The sequence below is a fragment of the Lepisosteus oculatus genome, chromosome 2, assembly GCF_040954835.1.
Source record: "Lepisosteus oculatus isolate fLepOcu1 chromosome 2, fLepOcu1.hap2, whole genome shotgun sequence".
Classification (NCBI taxonomy): domain Eukaryota; kingdom Metazoa; phylum Chordata; class Actinopteri; order Semionotiformes; family Lepisosteidae; genus Lepisosteus; species Lepisosteus oculatus.
The window spans coordinates 11128278-11149949 of NC_090697.1; the positions used below are offsets into that span (position 1 = coordinate 11128278).

Sequence of the window (21672 nt, forward strand, 5' to 3'; positions counted from 1 at the left end):
GAGTAATGAGGACAGATGACTTTGGACTTGCACAGGAGCACTGTAGTTCATACTTGGTACTGCCATCCCTCCATTATTTTTTAACCGCTTGATCTAATACAGGGTCGCGGGGGAGCTGGAGCCTATCCCAGCAAGCAACGGGTGCAAGGCAGGGTACACCCTGGCCAGGACGTACTTTGTACTTCTTCATCCCACATTTTGGCCAGTGTTCTGAGCCCCCGGTTCTGTGTTCTTCAGCTCTGGTGGCGTCAGAGAGATGGTCTCCACTGCTTCGCCGGGCCTGTGGCTTGTCCACTGACTTTTGCAAGGAATGCTCCCCTGTGTCTGCTGTCCGTTCGCCTTAGTCGGCAATGGTGTATTTCGGGCAGCACGGTGGCAGGCTGGATCTGCACTGCCAGAGGGGCCTGGCGCTGGGGGGGGGGTCACCCCTTCAGTGTCCCGTTCAGTCAACAGGCCCTTTGTGGCCAGACCAGATGGGCCCCTAAAGGAGGGGAAGAAAAACTGCTGTTTAGCCGGGCGCGTAGAGGAACACTTGAGTCACTCAAGCTGCATTTCCTCTGCAGTGTGCAGTGACTGCAGGCAGTCTTACTAATTTGTAACGGCACTTGCATACTTTGTGGTGTGGGGTTGAGATTCAGCGTTTTGTTAACCAGCATGGAATCTTGGAAAGAATTTCAATACTAGAGAATTGGGATATTTTCTTTTTTTTTCCACTTAAGCAGAAGAGGGTGATTTATACATTTTGTGCAAAATAGTGTTTTAGAAAGGACACCTATATCTGGATATACAGAATATCTTACGTTTTATTTTAATCGAATACTGTTTACCCTCATGGGACTTCAATGGCCGCAAGTTTCATTTGGCTTAAAATGCTAGGGGTGTTTTTTTTTTTAAGATGACACATGGACATAGTCACCCTGCACTCCTCTACATCTGGAGGATCAGGGTGGTGGAAAATTTACAACTGTTAAATATTATTTCATCTTTATTTAGAACTTGTTGATCCTGCCAAAATGACCAAAACGATGATTCTGCCCTAATCTGTGACTCATTCAGAAAGGATAGGTCATATTAACCTTGTCATTTTTGCCTTAGACTTATGTTTCCAAGGTGTGAAGGGTTTCTAAAAGTGTACTGAAGAGCTAGAAATCGTCAAAGGAAAAGAAACACGTTTCTTTCTGGTCAAATGGGAGGAACCCAAAGGAAATGGCCTTTGGTCTGGTTTATGTAAAGTAAAAAAACGCAGTGTGCGTGTGTGGATAAATGTTTTATGTAAATCTGATTACGTGAAAGCACATTCGCAGTTAATACTGTTAAAGTTCAGGGATGTGCGAAAGGCTTTGGTGTCTTTGAGAACAAAATACGTTTTTCAGAAAACGTCGTTTTCGTTCACGTAATAAATCTTCTGGACCTAAAAAGCTAAATAAGTAAGGAAGGCTGCGTTTATTTTTAGAGTGCTGTTTACTTCAGTTTTGTTCAGTGACCTTGCCGTGGCGACGTATTGGTAATATTATTTTGTTTCGCTGGCAAAGGGCGGGTTGCCAATCCAGTGGGGTGCACGTCAGCTGGGCCACTGTTGGCTCACCCCTGATTCGGCAAGTTCAGGAAAGGCAAAGCGGGGTTTTTTTTATTTAAAATTTTATGACCAAAGTAGCCTCGCAAACAACCGTCTTCAATTTCTCATGAAAATGAAGCAGTCATGCAAAAACATTTAAACCAGGTCTTCTGTACCAGTGATGAAGAAAGCTTAAACTGTTTTACAGAAAAGGGCTTGGAACTAGGTGCCCCCGACTGCGTTAATTAAATAAGTATGTTAAACACTGCAGGCTCTCGACAGGAATCCCCTTTTGGCTTCCGAGGGATCATAACTTCGCTCGACACCGCCTCTCCACCTCCAGGACGCCGCAGCAGCTGTGCTTGAAGCTGGGCTGTCAGCCCGCCTCACGACTCGCTGTGAAGGAGCAGCCTTTTCGGTCCGGATTTATTTTATCCCGCAGGCGAGACTCCCCTCCCCTCCCACACACGCGTACGCACCACGGCCTCTCAGCCCTCTCGATACCGGCGTAGCGGAGGGTCGCTGCGAGCCGACACCTCGGGGAAAGTCTGGCAGTTTGTCACCATTTGTAAAATCCAAGGGAAAAAAATAAGAACTTAACCCCACCTTCCTTTCGTGGTAATGACAGATGCCCTCGGTTTTTCAGCAAAGGTTTTCAATGGCACAGATGCTCAGATCCATTGAGGTACAAACGTTGAGTGTTAGTGGAGAAATGGGGAACTCTTTCTTCCACTAGGGCCCGGTCCTACTGAGGCGTCGGTGTGCTTTTATCAGAGGACGGGAGGAGCCCTAGCCTTGCGTTTTAACAAGGGCCTGCTTTGATGGAGATGCTGGAAACTTGAGCCACTTAACTTTTTGTCCCTTCACTCCGATCACTCGCCCTCTGAGGTCTGTGCATCTGCCCATCAAGTCCCAACTCTGGGACAACAGCATTCAAAAGTTTACGGTCAGGTGTGATTTCTTCAGGTCACCTAATGAGCTGTAACAGAATTTGTATTCATTCTGCATGCTAAGTTAAAATTGTCTGCCACACTAGTCAGGCCGCATTAAGAACACTGTGTACAATTTGGTCTCCGTGTTGTAGAAAAAATACCGCTGGTCTGGAAACAGTCCAGAGTAGAGCAACCAGATGCATACACTGACCGGCTGAAAGAAATTAAACTTTTTAAGTCTTGAATGAAGAAGACTGAGGAGACTTGATACCTCCTCTCATTTGTAACCTTTCTTATGTTCTAAACCAAAGTGACGACAAGCTTCAGAATGAAAACAATATGAATTCTACTCAACGCAGAACAGGGTGTTCTGAGAGTCTGCGAAAAGTCACAGGCTCTCATTCTGCTGCTTCTTGAGAGAAGCTCTGATAGCAGGGCTGAGTAGTTTGTCTCTCACTCCCACAACTATTAAAGAAAGTGCTTTGTGTTCTCAATATTAGGTACGCTTTTTCCACTTGTGTTTTTCCGTTGGTTTTGAAGGAGTCCATTCAAAGGACTTTTATCAGTGTCTTTGAGGATTTTGAATACTACCCACATCATATTCTGTGTTCAGGCCCAGTAAGATTCAGTTGCCTTACCTGTCCGAACATTGCTCCAAGCCTGGAAATGTATCTGCTTGCTCTTCTTCAGACAGTATTTAAAAATAAGTTCTTTCTAATGCTTTCTACAATTTTAAAACAACATCCCCTTAAATAATGTTAGGATATAAACTTAAAATTGCAGTATTTTAACTTTTAAACCAAGAAGATAAAAATGCCAGCTTAAAAAATAAAGGCCCCGTCTTCGTCTTTCAAACACCTAAGCCTATTTCTTCAAGCTCAGTCTTTCATTTATATTTTCAGTCTGCTGTTTGCCTGTGACATTTCAAATTTGTAGATATTTAAGTGTTAACTTCCATGTTTTCTCCCAGTCTTGAATTGTCTGAAGTATTTTTGTATTTCCCTCACATTTCTTACAATGTTTGCTAATCCTCCTATTTAAGTCTCTGCAAACTTCATTAGTTTGCTAACAATACTACAATTGGATAATTTCTTAAAAATTAGAAAGAGTAGTGGTTTCAGTACAGATCCCTGTGGTACGCCACTTATTTTAAGTGAAACATTTATTTTGTATCTCTCTTTTCTATCCATTAACCAGTTCTCAATCCCAACATTCATCTGAGAATTAAGTCGTTTTTAGGAGCAACAGAATCAAATGTTTTTTCAAAATCTGAGTACATCTTATCAAATGCTCTGTATTCATCATTGCTATTATTTGTTTGAAGAACTTAAGTTGCTTAAGTTAGTTAAGCAAGACCTGCGTTTTTTATCCATTTTGATCTAGTTTTGTTTCGACTCTAGTTTTGTTTCCCTACCACCTTACATGTAATAAAACTAAGATATGTGATTTAATTTTGTGACGCTTTTTATGGATGGACACTAAATTATTATATTAACAGTATTCCAGTTAATGAATATTACTGTGTCCTGAGTCACTGAAGGAAATTCATTTAATAGTCTACAGATAGCCTATCTTCCTTAATTACAAGTAATAAAATACTGTTAAACCACAGAGATTAATCTTAAATCATTTTAATTCCTCTATCCCTTATGTCTCTTCTGTGTTGATACTGCATCACATAAAACTCACACCAGTTGAGACACATTGTCAATTACTACCTTGGAAATACCGGAGTGAAATATTAATTTAACGTAATAATTTCATCACCGAAAAGTTTCATGTTCTCCTTTTGCGTTTTTTTCTTCTTCGGAATTACAACTTCTTTTCTCTCGACCATTTTTACTCCGTGCTCTTTATTTGAATCAGTTTTTTTTTAATCGGGTGTTGTTCTTTTTTCAAGTCTTGTTCTTATTCTGTCACCTTTTCTCTCTCCTTGTATTTTCTTAATTGCTTTATTAAACCCTCTTGGCCGCCGCTTTCTAGCCTTTGGGTTACTTTAGGGAAGAATGAGCTCTGGGCTTCAAACCAGATTATCTCTCCTGATTGATCATGTCAATCCTCTTCCTCTTCGCTTCTCTCAAACTCCGGCTGTCCTCCGTAGTCCCCAGTTTCGCACTATAAGCCAGCAGCCATATCGCCCTGGAACTCACAACTGGCAGCCCACTGAAGCTCAGCAGGTGTGAGCCTGGTCAGTACTTGGATGGGAGACCACCTGGGAAATACTAAGGTTGCTGCTGGAAGAGGTGTTAGTGGGGCCAGCAGGGGGCGCTCACCCTGCGGTCCATGTGGGTCCTAATACCCCAGTATAGTGACGGGGACACTATACTGTAAACAAGGGCCGTCCTTCGGATGAGACGTAAAACTGGGGTCCTGACTCTCTGTGGTCATTAAAAATCCCAGGGTGTTTCTCGAAAAGAGTAGGGTGGTAACCCCGGCGTATTGGCCAAATTTCCCATTGGCCTTTACCAGTCATGGCCTCCTAATAATCCCCATCTATCAACTGGCTTCATCACTCTGCTCTCCTCCCTACTGAGAGCTGGTGTGTGGTGAGAGTACTCGCGCACTATGGCTGCCGTCGCATCATCCAGGTGGGGCTGCACACTGGTGGTGATGGAGGGGAGTCCCCATTACCTGTAAAGTGCTTTGAGTGGAGTGTCCAGAAAAGTGCTATATAAGTGTAAGCTATTATTATTATTATTATTATTATTATTATTATTATTATTATTATATACTTCGAAGTGAATCTGAGGCTCAGAGGAAAGTAGAGAACCTCTTTAAGGTTTTCAACTTCAGTGAACTTCACAGGCTGATTTATTTTACCTTTGCTTTCACAGCCTCCTATTATAAAACAAGACAGTTAGGGGCTCTCATGTCATTCCCCAGACTTCTCAAAAAAACCCTGAGGGCACGCACACGTCTGGGTTACCTGTTTGGGGTGCTGCGCTGACGCTAGGCTGGAGATCATCTCATGCTCTTATCCTGCTCTGACAAGGCGGGCTGCATAGTATTTGCATCCCAGCCTTTTGCATAACTGCCAGAAAGTAAGAAGACTTCATTTCCATTTTCTCGCCGGCCCTGGGTGACGCAATGTCCTGTGTTTGTTTTATGTGGCCCTCGGTCGCGCGGACCTGGCACAAAGTCTGGATTTCTGGCGACACTGAACTGGGCACGGCCAGCCTCCTGTAAAGTTCTCACTCCGGCCCGACACAGCCGGGGACGCCTGCGTTTGGGGTTCTGCCACATGTTCTTTCCAGTGCAAGTCGGCATTCCAAATTAGAGTGTGACTCCCGGGCAGGTTTTCCTTCCTGTTTTTCCCTGAAGTGCCGTGCGTACTTTACAGACCCTGGGGTCTGTAAAACGGGCTGGACTGGCGACTGGCCCTACTGCCCACACCCTTCCCGGGTCCTGGGAAGGGTGCAAGCTGGGGGCATCCGTTTGGGGGATGTGGGCGCCACCCCTGTTTGCGTCGGTTTAATTGGCTGCCTTGAAGGGGAACTGCAAGGCTGATTTGATATTTCGGGGTTAGGAAGGATCAGCATTGATGAGGGCATTTCAAACCACAATACAAATAAAATGTACGCAGTAACTTGTAAAACCTCCGGTTGACATCACAAATTATTTATGCTCAGGGCCATAGTCTGTGATTCAGAACGAGTCAACAAGACATCCAGTGAGGTGAAGCAGCCCTATGACCTTGTGAAGGAGCAGGCTTGTGAATACATCTTTTAATCCAATAGCAACGTTGCTTTCGATTTTGATATGGTTTAGCAGACAAATACTACTTGCTTGTTAACTCTGCCGTCAGATCACGTTGGAACATTTTGGCAGTGAAAGGTACGAGCGAATAAGTGCAGGCTGTGCAGCAGACATCACATGACATTAGTCATTCCGGGGACTAGTGAGCAGGAAGGGCCCCATCACATGGCAGTTCAAGGGAACTCAAATACGAGTTTGAGACAACATGGCAACTTACAGTACTATCACAAAGTCCATGGTTGTGGGCTTAATTCGAAATGTGTCAATTTTTAACGAATTCAACATTTTTTAACATCAATTAATTTATTGAGTTAGAAAGATTTAATAACGGGCCTGAGAAATTGGGACTGCAGTTCCCTTTTAATGCACCTTTCAGGTGGTGCTGGTGGGTTATTCTGGGCTAGAGAGAACTAGAACCGAGCAAACACAGTGGGCTGGACGGCATCTTTGCATTTTTGACCATCCTGATTTGAACAATATCTGTCCTCATCAAGAAAAGAATTATCTTGGAGAATCTGACCGCTAGGAAGAATGCTTTAGTAAGATTTAGTTTCTTGAATCACTTCAAGTTGCAAATGAAGCAAATAAATCTGTCACTGATTGGATTTGATTTTGGTTTCGACAGGGAGAACTACTGAAAGCAGAGCACTGTGGATTTAATCGGGTTTAAACCGTGTCCCTGTCTTTTGATTGCTTGGAAGACTGGATTTATGAGCATTTGAGATATTTCATACTTTTGTAAGTTTTATGCGTCTTCAGATTTGCACAGTTGCCATTTCAACAACGGGAACTTTGTGCTTTTACAAAGAGAGATTTGTTTAACAGTTCTCCTCTCATATCATTTTTATTAGACTTTTAGATCTCTGAATTCAATTCAAATTCCTGGTTGATTTATGTGTAATATTACACTCTTGGGGGGGCTTTTGCTGTAGTGCTATCTACTTTTTATTTGGTTTAGTCGGGCTTCGATTCTCTAACCGTCCCTGTCAGCTCTCATTTGCCTGCAGCATCCTTTGAGCACCTGGCCAGGATACACAAACCCACACAGACGCACCAGAACCCATCAGCTTCTTAGCTTTAACAATGGGTGGGTGGAATCTGATTTCTTGAGTCTCCAAGACCTTAAACCTCTGGACTTCTGCTGTTCCTCAGAGATAAGCTACACGATTCCGCTACCAGCTGCTCCTGCCCGTCATCCCTCGCGGTGGATGGGGATGTGCAGCCGTGCGCATCATTTCCTGAAAACCCAGAACCGGAGGGCGATAGCAAAGTAAACACGAGGGCGCACTCGCCGCAGAGCGGGCTGCTGGCCCTCCCCTTCGGATCAGTCACGCGCCCGATAAGGAAGGAGGCGACTGATTGGAAATTCAGCCAGCCGTGTGTGAATCGGCAGGGCCAAACAACAACAACAACACCACCACAGGAAGGCGTTCCACCCTGCTGCACACGGAGCGAGACAGCAGGGCTTTCTCGGTGTAACCTCTCACCTTAAGAGAAAGTGCTTGTCAGCGGTATTACATGGATCCGCGTTGTGGCGATATGCCAAATACTGGCTGAGGAACTTTGCCTTCAATAGCTGTAGGGTTGTAAACGTTTCTATAGAGATTATTTTTGTCTCCGAACGGGCTGTGAGGCCTTAGATATTTCCCTTGTTTCCCCTGTGATCCGATTCCCATGGCTTTGGACTTGGAGACCAGTTTATACAGACAGACCAGGAATGTTCTTAATACAAGCGAAGTTTAAAAAAAAAACTAAAAACGGTGCTTCCTCATGTGTATCGGCGAGGTACTTCTTGAGCTTTCTGAGGCTTGCACGGCCTCAGTTTTACTTGTCTGAAATTTGAATGCCTGCTGCTCAGACCTTCAAGGTGGACACTGTGGTTCCACACGTAGTCAATATTCGCCTGATATATATGGGCATAACTAGATACACAGGTCTGATAAACATGCCGGGTGGTCTTTTTTTGTTAGGTGACTTTATGTAACCTGTAACTTACCCTAGGATTAAACGCTGTTTTATTTAAAATTGGAAACGTGTTCTAGAACAAACTCGGGCAAAATAATTTCCTTAGAAACCGCACCAACGTCAAGACATAAAATGTCCTTGTTGTCCTTTATTTGATTTTGTAAGGAAACGACTGCATAGGGGTGCTGTGTTAGCTTAAGAACAGTAACAAATGCGATAAGGCCGTTCGAGCCATCAAGCAGATTCTGTAGTTGGTAGTTAACTGGAGGTGATCTACATGAAGACAGGGTATTGGTTTCAACAACATAACTTTGTATTTGTTCTAAGCATAGGCTTTACCACGACTGGTGTACCTTGCTAATTGGCTTGTGGGACAGCTCTGCGTTTATACACAGAGTTAGTAAAATCCTGTGCGTGTCACCTCACAAGCTCAAATTAATATTATGCTGCAGAGTAAACGGAAGGACCCGTCTGATGTTTGCAGATGCGGCGTTGCACAAATGTGGGCTTCAAAGCTGCACAGAGGTGGTGGCCACCATTAAAAGGGGAAGAGTGTTATAAAATCCGTGCTTTAACCCAAACCACCCAAATCCGTTCTGCACCCAGTGCGTCGCCAGAGTGTAGATGTGCAAGCATCTGAAATGGTCGCCCAACGGCAGGGCCAAAACTGAAGGATCCACTTCATTTTGGCATCGCCGTCATTCCGGTGGAGGCCCTGTGCGTCAGTCTCTAGGGATTTCATTATTGTGGTGGAGGCTGGAAGAGGAGCTCTCAGCGTGTGCAGTGCACCAGCATAGTGCTAAATTGGTAGGAGCAGTGACCTTGACTTTGACCTGTATTTTTAGCAAATGGCTCTGTCGCCTTTTTTCCCCCCACGTTTGTCCTGATAGGTGCATAAATTCCCTAGACCATCTGGAAATTGCAGGAAAACAAAAGAGTGGTAGGTGTAGTGGATTTGGTGATCTTGACTCTGCTCCATTCTCGACTGCTTGTATCTTCATCTAGAGCCTTCTGAATCATTTGTGTACGACATCATCTCGTCTTTTGAGAAGATAAGATCACATTATTGGCCGTATACAATTTCTTGCATTAGGAATTTCTTTTCGCATACCCCAGCTTGCTCTCCGTGAGACACACAGGCACACAGATGGGGAGAGAGAAGCTGGGGGTCAGAGCGCAGGGTCAGCCAATTATACGGCATCCCTGGAGCAGTTGGGGTTAAGGGCCTTGCTCAGGGGCCCAACGGAATAGGATTCCTCTGCCGGCCGCAGATCCTGAGCCACAGAGCCACCGCTCCGCAGACATGTAACGCGTCATCAAAAAAAAAAACACCCCAAATCATTACGTTTCGTTATCATGCTATCAAGCAAGCGACCCAGATGGTGTTAATCTCCCAGCTTGTCACTGTAGGAGACGTTTTGCCCCCCGAGACGAGGCGCTCTAAAGTAGTCCTGTGGTGGAGTGTGGTTCTTGAAGCTGTGTCTCATGGCAGCTGTCACACACCAGGCCCTTTGTGTGCTGAAGAAAAGCTCTGCCTGCTGATCCTTCGCTCAGCTCATCGTGTGAAAGCCCCCTCTCGCAGCAAACGCAGATTGTGTCATTCATGGTTCAGTTGGGCTCCTACTTCACATTATCTTGTGCCTTGTTTTTTTTTCAAACCATGTATATCCATGTTTCAATTCTAGTTGAGTCGCTATCAAATACAGTGGATAATATGACTGCCTTAAAAACCCCTTTAGGTTTTTTTAAAAGGGGTTGTTTAAGCATTTCAGATTATCCAGTCGTTGTTTAAGCCTTGGTTGTGCTGAAGCAGCTCTGTCTGTTGGCTTTTGCAGAGGAGAGCTCCAGAGCCTCACCGAGTTGTGCTGAAGTCCAGCCTGTGTGTGAGAATCTGACTGTACACAGTTTGTTTCCGGACTGCGGCGGCACTCCTCAGGAATTCCTGTATAATGAATTTGCCGGCTCGTGATGAATAGCCCAGGCCAAAAGGACGCCAGAGGAGCATCTGGATAGTGAAAGTAATTGGCAGCACGAGGCTCTTGTCCCTTTTTGTGCAGCAGGGTGGCAGGTGTGACCCTGCTCTCTGGGGGACAATATTGCATAATTTGGCACTTTGTGCGTCTGACTCCTTAAGAAAAGACAGGACTTCTAAGAATTTCGCTCAGTGAGATAATAAATGGAAAAGGGGAGCCTAATTGAATGTAGCCTTTTTTACATACCATCCTCCGAGACGAGGACTGGGGGAATCGGTGCAGCCAACATCAATTCAGAAACGTAATTGAGTTTGAAACGGAAACCCGTACAAAACATTGTAGCAAAGCGTGCTTTTCATTTTATTTTTGTTTGGAAGGGGGAAGTTAAAAGGTATTTGTTTGCTGTGTACACTATTGCTTGATTTTGTGCTCTCGGAAGGATTAGAGCGCTTTCTCTGGCAGGATCCATTTATCCCCTGTGCTGTTAGTCTTCACTATTTTGTCTTTGTTAGCAGCTGTTACATACCTCCCGTTGTATAGCTGGACAGTTCACTGATGGATTGTAGGATCTTACTAATTCATCACTAACAAGCATCTTATGTCAACAACTGAACCAAAAGCTAATTTTATTAATCAATTGGATTTAATCGCTAAAACTGACTGGCAGGTTGCTATGTAACATTTAATGGAACAGTTCTTATTCAATTTGAGAACACATTAACCCGTTTAGTGTCTCTCCTGTCCTAAACGAATTCCTCTGAAAGTGGACAGAAGGAGCACAGAAGCTCACGTAGTATTTCACATGTGCGAAACTGGTCCAGACCCGGCAGTGTCCGTGACGTGCGAGGCCGAATGGAGACGGACAGTCTGGAAAGCGGGCCAGTGAAAAGCTTGCGTGGTACCGCGTTGATAAGATCAGGGTGCGAGGCGGATAACGGGCAGGCAAAGATGCTGCGATGAGCCACACCAAGTGCAAAGTCTGTCCCTCGCACTACAGACGCAGCGGTTTTGCTGCAAGGAGATTTGGCTTAGTGTGCCTGCAATAAAGAAATCATGATAAAAAAAAAACCTTTGCACGGCGGCGCATTGGTTAGTGCTGGTGCCCTGGGATCAGTTCCCATGTTTCCTCCCACACGGGTTTCCTCCCATGGTCCGGAGACATACTGGTAGGTTAAACTGGTTCTTGTGTCAAGGGGGTAGCCTGCTTTGTACCCTTTACTTGGCAGGATAGGCTCCAGTTCCAGCTCCCCGCAGCCCTGAACTGCATTAAGCTGTTAGGAGGTGGATGTATGGATGTCAGCTGGACTTAGTTTGTGTTGATGGGACCTTTGCTTGTAGTGACACCTCTTAAGATGTGTCTTGCTTGTTGTATAGCTGAGCTTTAAATATACAACAAGCAAATCAAGTATCTTCAATGGTTGACAAGAGAGATAGAAACACCAATAGAACAGGAATAATTTTCTCTTTCAAGAAAACGTGAAGAGAGGAGACCGACGAGAGAGTACCGTCAGTCAAGTTGTCCGACGTGAATACCTGACGTGTAGCGTGTGTTCATGCCGAAGGATTTTAATGTTAAACTCGTTCTGTTTTCTGTGTGTTACTGCAGCACAAGGATGCTATATTGGGCTATATCCTGATAAGCTCATAGGTTATCGCGGTCAGCTCCTTCACCCTCTAGGAAAGACACAATATGAGGTCAGTGTCAAAGCTGTAAAATTAGGCTATTTTAGGAGCTAATTTTAGTAGTATTTAGTTCTTAAAAAAAGCATTGTAGTGTATAATGTTAAGAAATGGTGCAAGTTCTGGGAAATCATTGTTTTGGTCGTGTTTGGGGAAAAAAAGGAGAAACAAACTTTACTTTCCGTCCACGACGGGAATCGAAAAAATTCGAATCCACTTTTACGGCTTTCAGATCCCGCAAGATGTTTTTGGCTTAGTATCCTGACTGGTAAAAAAAAAACAGTAAAAAAAGTCTGTGCAGAGTCAAGTGAAGTGAACTTGAGCCAGTGGCTGACAGGACCCTTGGGAGCTGATTAATATCCTTGGTAGCTGTAGGTGTGGATTTCCTCTCTGTCTCTCGGAATAGTTTTCACAAAAGGACACTGAAGGCACAAAAGGGTTTTAAAGAGCCGTCGGCTCAGAGCCTTTTAGTTGCCTCAAGACTTTTTTCTTCTTTGGACGTCAAACTTTGTGGAGATAAATACTGGGTATCCAGTGTTAGAGGAATAACAAATTGGAAAGAAACTTTTGTTTTGGGAGGGACAGTCTTTTGTTGGAGTCTGAAATATCTGGTCGGATCGCCCAGCTAGGAATCCTTCTGTGTCCCTCCGAGCAACCTGGATTAGAGCTTGTTGCACTTTCGTGCAGATCCTCTTACAGAGATGGACTTTTGTGGAAGAGAGAGCTTGGGGAGGGAAAGGAGAAGAGTTGAATGGATTTACTTTTGTGATGAAGAGTCACAAAAGAAATAGGAAGTAACTGATACATCCGCACACATGGTGTCTGTGTTGAAATAGGTAGGTTACAATTAAGGATCCTGTTTTTGAGGACTGGAGTGTACCTTCAAGTGTTTATGCATATCATAGTTGTGGTGGTTGGAGTATTGCCGTTTATTGACTTAAACAGAGAGACATCTAGCTTGAGTTTTGTTTTCTGAACAATCTCGTTGTATTATGCTATTTTTGGGCGCCACATGTAGCCAAAGCTACTGCTTGCTAAATGAACAACAATCTCAGTAACAGTAACCTGCTCTCAGTGTTTTTTCTTGAAAGGCAGAGACAATTGGGAATTTCCAACGGATTTGTGAGTTGCTGGGAGGCGTACAGGGGAGAATCAATATCTCTCGGGTTTGTGCTGGAAAGAAAAGGCAGCACCTTCATGCCTTAGAACGCCTGTCCTCTCTGGGTCTGTTTCCAGATTTAAAACATCTAAAATATGACTGCTTGGCAGAAAACTAAATCTTGTTTATTTGCTGTATATTCCAGCTTCAGCTATGCAACCGGAGAGGAGAAATAATAAATAGCTCTCAGTTAATGGTTCAGAGCAAGACTGGGTTACTAAAGTCCTGGTTGAAATGTGTAGTCCCCCTCCCTGCCCTCAATGAGGGGCAGGGTTTTGTGTGAATATAGTCGAATCCAGTTTCTGACTACAGTTATTCTGCATGGCTGGAGTCTCCTTGCAGTGATGGTACTCATGGTTTTTCTAATGGGCGGGTGGGTTTTTATCTTCCCAGACAGATAGTAAAGTAGTCTTTATGAGATCTAGGCGCTGTTAGTGAGTGTCTTCGTGGGTATGCTAGTTTTTTTTTTTTTACAGTGCTGTATAGGTGAGCTATGTGTGGAGTCTCGTTTTTATTTACTGTAGGGCTCCACTGTGCTCCTGAAGTTTACTGTAAAATCCCCTGCAGAGAAGCCAGGTCTTTTTCTGTGAATGGTACAATTACTGCTCTATCTCGGGGCAGTAATAAAGTTTCAGTTTTTATGGGTGCTAATTATCAGGGAGTGGCTGGACTGTTGTGTTGCCTCAGCAGAAGCTGACTGCAGATTTTCTTGTTTGGCACATGTAGGCTCACAACATGAGAACTTAAATTTTTCAGAGATGTGGGAAAAAATCTGGTCAGTGGGGCAGTGTTTATTCATGAATTATAGACAGAACATAATTTCCCTTTAGTAATCAAAATACCAGATTAAAACATTGAGCCTTTAAGTGTTGCTATGAAAAGCCTCTTTTTTTTTTCTTCATATTCTAAAATAACCACTGAAGCCATTAATTTGGTTACTGAATGGTTTAATGAGTGCTAATGTGTTTTGTACTGTCTGGAGGAAGCACCTGCTCTTCATAAATATGTATGGATCATGCCACTGGGTGCTTTTTTTTTGGCCTCCTGGCTCAACATGCAGAACTTTGATGGGTTATTTTCTTTTGAGTGCACGGCTGTAAAGACCTGGTAACTGAGAGAAATTAGGCTTATGAGCAGATGCCTTATTGTGATTTGGCTTTGCACCCTAATTCAAGCAAAGTGTGAAATGTGGCCCGTGAATCAGATTTCAGATGGTTATAGTAATCTGTTCATGATATATAAAGGCATATAGATCAGGCTGGTGGGTTTTACACATTTCAAATGCAGTTAATGTGAGTTGCTTGCTTTTACAGGGAAGTTTAGGTTTAGTGTGTTGTATGATTATAAGAAGTCAACAAAGACCACAATATAGTTCCTGTCATGATGATCGGTTTATCAGTGCCTGTCAAAGTGTTAAGTTAGTGTTCATCCAAAATTCCATCTCACTACTTTTGCCTTTTCTTAAATGAAAAGGAGGAGTTTTTCATTGTGTGTTCAGCTTGGGTAACCGCTGTTGCAAGAGCCCAATCACTGTTCTTTATTATGGACTGATATTCGACACTTTGGTTTGGTTTATGTTAGTTTTGTTTTAGAACATGAAATTTGGGCCGTTCTGGCCTAGAATATAGAGTAAACATCCTCGGTTTCATTTCAAGGGTCAGTTTAAGGATCACATCCAGATTACTTAAATTGTGTACTTCCAAGTGTAAAATAAACATGATTTACTTGTACTGGCCTTCGGTGAATGCAGTATGTTGCAATTCCTCAAAAAAAAAAATCAACCCGAATTTGAAAATAAACATGATTTCTTTTTTTACCGTCCCGAGGCTGGGTCTTTTGGAGATTTTTTTCAGATGGTGGATTCTGTGTTTATGGGGGGGGGAGGCTAAAGTGTGAAAGTGTTTAAATCGGCCAGTGTTTTTCGCCATGGGCTACCCTGCATAGCTATCTCATCACCATAACCGGAATGCCAGGGAGACCCGTCTGTTATGGATTTGGAGTGCTTGAAGCTTGATAGCCAGTGGAGTGTGTATGTCGTGCTCCTTTTGTTAAAAAGGGGGGAGTGGAGAGGGGCTTCCTTTGTTGTCCTGTTGGAGAAATTTTGTGAAACGTGCCGAAACGTCATTCTTTTTAATTCGAGCAGTGAGAGCGCCCTCTGTTGGGGTGTTGTTGTCGGTACTGCGCCGTTGCTGGCTGAAGTGTTGTCTTTGTCAGGTATGGGGCAAAATGTTTTTGAGCTTTTTGAGAAAAGGCATCCGTTTCCATCAGGTGTCAGTTTAGGAATTGGCAGGAGCTGTGATACAGTAAGGTATAAAACGATTGTTTTTAGGTGAAGATAATCGAGCTGGGTGGAATTATGAAGTAGCATTCATATAAAAATACAGGGATAAAGATAGTCGCTTTGATTTGCCAAAGGGGCCCGGCATTAATGTTTGATAATTGCAGTATTCTTACTCTTGTTTTTTAGGATTTTGCAAGTCCTCATCATTCATTTTAATGGAATCAGTGTTAGTGGAATCGGAGCTCATTTGGCCTTTTAATAAGTGAACTCATACATTTTTTTTTGTTTTTTGTTCTGTACTGAAACTAATTTGTCTTGTCCGAATTAGTGTAGCTTAGAAAATCCTTTAAAGAAGAAAGTCTCATTGTTGTGTCTGGTCTTCCAGGCTTTTGTTTAACTCCCCCTATGAACTTGAAAGGAGGCCTACGAACTGTCAAAACAGTCTGGTCTGTCTTCAGCTGTGAATTAGCAACATTGTTTGGCATTAAGCTATATCGAGTGTGGACTTGGGGTTCCCTTTACTGAAGTACCTTGTAATAAGATGGAGAAATAACAACTTTACAAAATCCATTTTGTTATACTATTTGTCATGGATACAAAGGAAACACATCCTCAGCTGGGGTCTGGCGGTCCCCCAATCAGTTCACCAAATGAAGCATTTATTGGGTTAGCTGACATCACGCTTTTGTACCCATTTCTAATGCTGGGTCCTTGACTGGGGTGGTTTGAACTCAGTACCTTCCTCAAGTGTACAGAACCAGTCCCCCACCCAGGATTCGAACCCACAACCTTCCAGCGACACGTCCACAGCCCTAGCCGCTGCTCCACACTGCTGACTAAAGTTCAATTTGACTTCCACGCCTCCTCATGTATGCAATTTAGAGCGAAGGGTGTGTTCTTCAGGCTTCGAACAAGGACACGAGGCAAACCTGGCCTACATAACATTTGGTCTTTTTAGCAGTCGTAAGTCTGGCAGAATGCACGTGACTTTCACTTTTTGTCTGTCCTCTCACCTTAATTAGTTGGAAATGGTGAACACAGCAGCAGCCCTCTTGTTAGTAAATCCCCCCCCCCCACTTTCTCTCATTCAATCAGGGCAGTGGTCCCCTTCCTCCTGAGTTCTCTCGTGGTAATTGTGGCATGCAGGGTCAAACAAGAGCCTAGTCATAGTGTGTTCCCTGGTGACTCGGAGGCATTATGGCAGGCTGTCTGGGCTAATCATTTCAGGCGGACCATGGAAAACCACTTTGGTTAAGCCTGCATCACCCTGTTCCACCAGTGGAAAAAAAAGTCTACACTCAGAGGGTGTAGCTAGCACATAAAAATACACCCCTACCAGAATGCAGGCTTTTCTCTCTCTCTCTCTCTTCCTCTTAATGGTTTTGCTTTTGAAGATTGCTAGGCAGCGACCTTCTGGGCTTGTGAAGGGAGTCTCTGTGCATTTGTGTTAGAGAGACTTAAAATATCCAGCGTGACATCGGAGAGCACTAAGTTCTTCTCGTGCGTTTGTGCTCAAACGGCTGATAGATTAAAGCCCTGAACAGAGGTAAGGATTGTTTTTGCTTTGCTTTTGTTTTTAGTTTTCTTACGTGGGATTAAGAAGGGAGGGGGGAACTTCACAGAGCTGCTTTTTATCCCTTGCACAGGTGTGGAGTAGCAGTCTCTGGATCTCGGAAACCTCCAGGGAAATGAGCCGTTTCCTTTGTTTGGCTCCTGTGTTATTTGCCACACCATGTTATTTTAGCATAGCGGGAGAGAAAACGAATGTTTTGTGTGCGTGTTCTACGGAATACAAGTTCTGTAGTGGACTCATTGTGATGGACCTGTTTTGTCAAAGGAGTGCAGCTCGTCCTGTTTAACGAGGCTTGTTTGCTTTTGCTTTTTAACCCTCTTTGAGCATATGAAGAACGATTTGTTATTAGCAGCAGTTTGGAGTTATGTTGCTAACTGAATGCGATTTAGGCTCCCCAGCGCAGAGTCTGTTTTTCTTTTCCTTGTGCTTTCCTGTTCCCACTCTGCCCCTGTCGTACTTGGTGGAAGGACACGATTTGAGCTCTGTTTGGGGATTTTTATTTTGCCTTTTAGTCTGAAGTGTTTTGTGTTCTGTTTTACTGAGCTGTGTTGCGATGGCAAGCATAATGTGAATCACTTTTAGGAAGGCAGCCAAGAACAGAGAACAAAATGAAAACTATGACTTTAAGACACTTGTCTTAAATAAAATAAACAATTTTAGTTCAGAATGCTGTTGTGCTGTGTAGATAATATTCCTGCTATTTGGTTCCTGAATGAATACACGTTATCCCTGTAATTTTGAATTGGGATTTATATAAGTTTATTCCTCTTGTGTCTGAAACTTTGTCGTTTCTTTTTTCTGCTCAGTGTTGTCCCTGCTGGCTGTCCGTGCGGTGTTTAATTTAGTCTCATGTTGAGGATGAGGTCAAGAAGTGCATGGCAATAAATAGAATAGTCAGCCCTCACCAGGATGGGTCAAATTTAAAAAAAGTTTTTCCCACTGTTCGTGGTTTATAATGTTTTAACAGGGAGGCAGAGGATGGGATGGCAGCAAACCAATCCGCATGTTTTAGCTAAGCTGCCCGGCTCTGTGATATTTTCTAACGTGTCGAGGATGTAAGTGGTAATTCCTTGATGAAGGCCATTGCTGCTGAGAAGTGATTGTTATACTAAATTTACTTGCACAAAGGCTTAAAAAGCACTTTTGAATTGCAGTGAGCTTTATAGACTTTATACTTGCCGCAAGCTTTGACCTACTGCGTCAACAATACCATGGTGTAGAGCAGTACTGGCTGTTGCCATTGGAAAGCGAGCAATTTTAGGTGCTCTGTTTAAAAAAAATCACTAAATTTGGCCTTTCAGGCTTGTTTCACGATACAGCTGGGCATCACTTTGTAAAGGTGGATGCTGCACATTGGTGCTGGTGGAGGGGAGTCCCCATAACCTGTAAAGTGCTTTGAATGGAGAGTCCAGAAAAGTGCTTTATAAGTGTAAGCAATTATTATTATTATTATTATTATTATTATTATTATTATTTATTAAAGAGGTGTGCTGCCTTGAGTTAACAATCACGGGTAAGCATGCTTTTCTTTACTACAGTCTTGGGTTTATAGGCTACAGGCTGTGCATCATAGGAGTCTTTAAATACTTAATTGCTACATGACTGCATTCGTTTTTCTCTCACTTAATCGAGGGCATCGCACCCCCCCACCAAAAAAAAATAAAAAAAAACAAAAGGAGGAATTTTTAATTGCCTTGTATATTTATATTTCCGAAAACCATGTCCTTGTACTAGAGCAAGAGGCTCCGGCAGTCGAAGTGTTCTGGGCAAGAGGGAGACTAAACAAAGGGGTTGATTGCAGCAAGACCCACTTCCAGCCTTGTAGCAGCTCTCAAGAATGCAGGGCAGCGGTTACGGGCGGCTTTTAAGAAACGGCAGATGGCCCATACGAAGGCTCAACAAAAGTGTGATGCAACGCGCACAATATGCTTTTATTAGCGCATGTCACAGCGCAAGGTGGAGGCGACGCACAGACAAAAAGTGGCTGAAAAGTTGTCATCCACACAGTACTTGCCTGGTGACTTTTGGCTTTTCCCAGAGGCTGCTAATATATCGGAACCCTTTGAGACTTCTCCCTGATGTTTCCCCTTTTAAATAGCTTATTATGCTGATCATAAAGCTGAGGCAGGAGCCTCAAACTCCTGGAAGGCTGGCGTTTTCTGTTTAATACTTCTAACCAAGCTGTGATGTGTTTCATAGGTTTGATCTTTTGTATCAATCAATACATCAATTTTGTATTTTTGTAGGTTTTGATGTTTTGTACATAAGAACCCTTACAAATGCAAGGAGGACATCCAGTGTATTTAAACAGTTTGGTAGTGAGCAGCGAATTGATCTGAAGATCTCATCCAGTTGTTTCTTGAAAGAAGCCAGGGTATCGCCTTCAACAAGATGGCTGGGTCGCTTGTTCCACACTCCCACAACCCTTAGTGTAAAGAAGTACCTCCTGTTCTCGGCTGAAATGAACTGGCATGAAGTTTCCACTTGTGTCCGCTGGTTTTTCTGAAATGGGGAGGGTCATGTCTGTGCCGTCGGGGAATTTGATTACTTGAATCGGGTCCCCTCACAGTCTTCTCAGTTCCAGACTAAAATGTGTTAAGGCATTTTAGCCTGTCAGTGTTGGATGGTCCTTTTAAGCCCAGGAATGAATCTAGTGCTCCCGTCTGTATTGGTTATAGAGCAGTAATTTTTTTTCTGTAAAGTGATTTAAAATTGTACACAATTACAAATTATTGTAATTTAAGCCTTACTAGTGCATTGTTCAGTTTTAGTACTCTTTGCTTTAAATTGAACCAATAGTTGTAAAATGTTAAGGATCTTAAGGAAAATTCTTCGTATGCGTATATACAGTGTATAAGAGCATAGTATAAAATAACTTAATTGACACCAGGCCTTCAAGGAATTAAGTTTGAAAACCCTTGGCTTAAGGGATGATAGTTTTTGTATATTCATTCCACTGTCCTTTCTGTTGAAAACAATGACTGGCATATTTGGTGATTTCTGTGCAATTTCACCTTCTGTTTGTGTTATACGCTGTACATCTATTTTTATGGTGCTTTTTTGAAAGATGTCCGCTTTCAGGCTTTTTAGAGTGTGTTTTGTTTCAACAGTCACTTCACTTTTATTGCAAAGCCAAATGTCAGCATGAACAGATTAGGCTTCTCCAGTGGAGTTGCTTCCCACAGCTGAATGAAGCAGAGGTGTTTTTTAGAGTCTCTGTGCCACTTACGAGTAAGCTTAGGGTCGATATGGCTGGCTGTGGCCTTTCAAATTCCCTGCGTCACCAACCCGCAGGGCCATGTGAGCCTCAGGAGCCCTGTGCAGTGTCAGAGATATGACTTCTATACCCTTCACCTTGATGGCTTTGGGAAGCAGCTTCCTTAATGAAATTCAGCTGCACTTAAGATTTAGGCTAGCTGCTCAATGCATGTTTTTGTCAGTGCTTGTGGATCCTGCTTCCGTTTAACATGTTTAACATGAAACCAAAAACATCATATACTGTGTGTGTCCTTGGGATATTCTGTGGACTAGTCCAGTGACGGAGTCTAGTCTCTGTTATGTTCACCTTCTCTGGTTCATCGTAAACACCTAAAAGGAGGGTTTCCAAAGGACACTTTACAGGAGAGAAAGATCCATCCCCATAACGGGTCTTGAGTGGGGTTTTAACAGAATTACTGATAACGGCCCTCTGATGCGATTTGGGAGGTACAGTAGTCTCGCAATAAGGAACAGTGAGCAAACAACCGACTGGCCAGAGGTCTCCCAGCTGTGTCTCCAGCCTGACTGGGTCGGGCTCGTGTAGAAGAGATGAGGCCTGCTGTGAATGTGCGCTCCCTCGACTCAGTGGGCCTCCGTGTCTTTTCTGCGTCTGGTGTGGAAACAGGCAGTGGTCGGTTTCAGGCCCAGTTTAAGAAAACACTGCTGTTATTCTTGTCAAAGAAGCCAAGACGTAGCTACTGTTCTTGTTCTTGGCTACTTCCTGTATTTTTCTGAACACCCACAATTAGTCCTTTGTAGTTTAATTTTTGCATTGTATCTCGAATGCTCTTACAGGGGGATATCAGCTTTAATTGTATGGAAATGGGGTGTAGGTGTATTCACCATGAGCAAAGTTAATTCCATATAAAGGCAGACGAAATGTGTACAGGAAAGAGTTTTTGGGGTGGTTACGTAGTCCGTGGAGGAGAGTATTACAGCAGTGCAGTGCTGTAACTGATGCTTTATTTGGCGTTCATTGGTGGCGCAACTTGGCAGCTGACAGAAAAATGAAAATTACATGGAATTCCACAGTTCAAAAACAAATACTGGCCAACTGAAGCTGCTTTTAAAAACTTTCCCGGCCCTTCAGATCAAACGTCACTGAGTGCTACAAAGCACGAAAAAATGTAGCTTGCGTGTACCTTTTTTTTTAAAAAGGAATTTTCTTGAATAAGAATGTGATATAGACTAGTAATGTACCCCTTTTAAAAAGGAGGGTGGCCAAAGAACACTGCACAAAAGTGAAAGATCCAGCAAGATCGATTATGGATCTTGAGTGAGGATTTAAACGAATTACAGATAACGGCTCTCTAATGTCATTTAGGAGGGAGTCTCACAATAAGGAGCTGGACAACGGTTTTTAGGTACACTGTAGATATGCTGGTAGTCCTGGGAATGCAGGGCCCTTGTATGTGATGTTAGTGATAAATAAGATATAAACATCCCATGTAGCCCTTTTTATCCCCACCAAAGGAACTTAACACCAGCATACAAAGAAACTGCTTACTAGTGGAGAGATTTAAGAATTGTAATTTCATCT

General features: G+C 43.3%; 1 protein-coding gene across 4 annotated transcripts in view; it reads left to right on the forward strand.

The window, feature by feature from the left end:
• LOC102684046 (TIAM Rac1 associated GEF 2) overlaps positions 1-21672 on the forward strand; it is a 99669-nt gene that overhangs the window by 12540 nt on the left and 65457 nt on the right. Inside the window, exon 1 of one of the 4 annotated variants that reach the window (XM_069197006.1) lies at positions 12321-12697. The exons of 2 other annotated variants lie outside the window; for them this stretch is intronic. The gene's annotated coding sequence lies outside the window, so the exon portion shown is untranslated. Of the gene's footprint in view, positions 1-12320; positions 12698-16690; positions 16848-21672 lie in introns of those variants that run through there. One more of the 4 variants, XM_069197015.1, reaches the window with a different exon arrangement.